The sequence below is a fragment of the Acyrthosiphon pisum genome, chromosome A1 (genome assembly GCF_005508785.2).
Source record: "Acyrthosiphon pisum isolate AL4f chromosome A1, pea_aphid_22Mar2018_4r6ur, whole genome shotgun sequence".
Lineage (NCBI taxonomy): Eukaryota > Metazoa > Arthropoda > Insecta > Hemiptera > Aphididae > Acyrthosiphon > Acyrthosiphon pisum.
In genome coordinates, this window is record NC_042494.1 from 85,784,533 (window position 1) to 85,786,670 (window position 2,138).

Here is a 2,138-nt window from a genome sequence, read left to right on the forward strand (position 1 = left end):
GTTATTATCACCTATATTAGATATAATATGGATCCGTATTGTATCAATTTTTTCCTAATAATTTGGGAGCCGTAAAAATATTGTGAACACATAAAGGAGCTGCATAATGAAAAAGTTTGAATAGGTATTCCAATACCTACCTCTGACCTTAAAACCTATGCCCTTAAAACATCACTAAATACTTAATAGTACCTACTACCTATGTGGCTATGTGGTATACTAATATACTATATGTACATAGTAGACCTTTTAAAACTTAAAAATTCAAATTTTTTTATACTTACTATCCTCCTTTTACCGAGAACTTTTTCACAAAATAATTAATAGTTAAAAAATAGTTTAAAATTAAAATTAAAAAAAATTACGATTGTAAAAGATTTCCATACAATATTTAACACTTTCATTTGATTGATACAGTAACATCAATTTACCAAACGGCAAACATTAATTATTTAACTATTGCAATATTCTGCATCGTTGTTATTTTGTATTTATTGATAAGAATAAGATACAAGTTGACTCCTCAGATATAAAAAACATATTATATTGCCCTATGGCACTATATGTCTAAAGTAGGGCCACAGATAATAGATATATTGTATAATAACTAGATACCCGACTTCTTCTTATCAATGACGCTGGCAGCCATTTACAATTTTGGTTAAATAGTATTATCAGTATATATAAGTAAATATGTATATGAATAAATGTAAACATTGCCTAAGTTGAAAATGGCGTCGGGCATCATATCTTAGTATATAAAATGACAAGGAAATCAGCTGTCTGCAATTTTCCGTTCCACGCGTGGCTTGGCGTTCAACGCGTGGCGTTCCACGAATAGATATTAAAGAATTATTCTTTAATATCTATGGTTCCACGCCAGCCAAGTGAAACCGTGGCGTAAAAAATTTAACACTGCTCCGTTTCTACAGTCCGCCCGACCAGTTCCTGACGATTCCTTGGCGCGTCCAATCGCGTGCCTTCGGAGAAGCGGCGGCGGTATTACAATTCTTAGATACAAAAATTGAACATTTTATAAATTTTTAACTACAAAATAATTTTTCAAATTAAAATTTGATCTTTAAATGCTTATAAAATAAATTGTGCCTATGTATTTTTAATATTTTTCAACTGATATTATAACAATATATCAGGAGCTTTGTATTAAATTTATACACTTTTTGGCCCAACAGATAAAACTTTATTGATATTTATAGAAAAAAAACTAAAAAAATTTAAAACTGAAAATGTCCGTAAACAGCTCAAAAAGAGTCAAAATATTTTCAAAATTGTATGGTGTATAGGAAATGCTATTATAAACATTCAGTAAAATTTTCATGTATCTGCAGTTATTTGTTTTTGAATTACAACAAAGTAAGGAAATCGCTACATGAGAAATCGAGTGAATATCCAGTGTTGTAAAAATTTGAATTTCAAACGATCATAAAAATTTAATTTGACTTTCTTATAGATATTTTTTGTTTGATAAAGGTAGATCATCTTATGACTTTATGAGGAATCTTGTATTACATTTTAAAATCTTAGATTTAAAAAGAAAAATTTTTACGAATTCTTAACTCAAAGTAATTTGCTAATCGTAGCATTATCTCGACTACTTATTGTGTAAATCATAGGCGCAAATCGCAGGGGTGCTAAGGGTGCTTAGCACCCTGAATTTTAATGCTAGCACCCCGAATCCTGTGATTATAACTTATAGTACTACTACCTTAATATTTCCATAATACCTACCTAATTACATTTATTAAAAATTCAAAAACATATTTATTTAATTATTTGTATTAATAAATTAATAATATAATATATTATCAAGTTTACATCTGGATATAATAAACTATTATGACATAATAAAATATAAATATATTATAATATAATATCATAATTTATTGTTGTTGTGAGATTATGACATAATAAGGAACCGGGAAATAATCGTTAAACCTTAAACATATTGAACATTTACAACATAATATATATAAATTATGAGTTTCGGCGTATCTAGTGTCTACAATCAACGCAGACCGACCGCGACGATGGCACGACGCGTTCGTTTTCTCTAATTATACCCGCAGTATAGGTAATTTCACAAAATAGGATTAAAATAGTTGTGTAGCTTTATTGCA

At 28.7% G+C, this 2,138-nt stretch overlaps 2 protein-coding genes across 2 annotated transcripts in view; one reads left to right on the top strand and one right to left on the bottom strand.

Moving 5' to 3' along the window:
- LOC100163224 (uncharacterized) overlaps nucleotides 1-664 on the bottom strand; it is a 6,350-nt gene extending 5,686 nt beyond the window's left edge. Inside the window, exon 1 of the mRNA XM_008187880.2 lies at nucleotides 285-664. The gene's annotated coding sequence lies outside the window, so the exon portion shown is untranslated. The remainder of the gene's footprint in view (nucleotides 1-284) is intronic.
- Nucleotides 1-2,138, top strand: part of LOC100161181 (myotubularin-related protein 10-B) — a 22,433-nt gene that overhangs the window by 17,389 nt on the left and 2,906 nt on the right. The gene's annotated exons all lie outside the window — the stretch shown is intronic.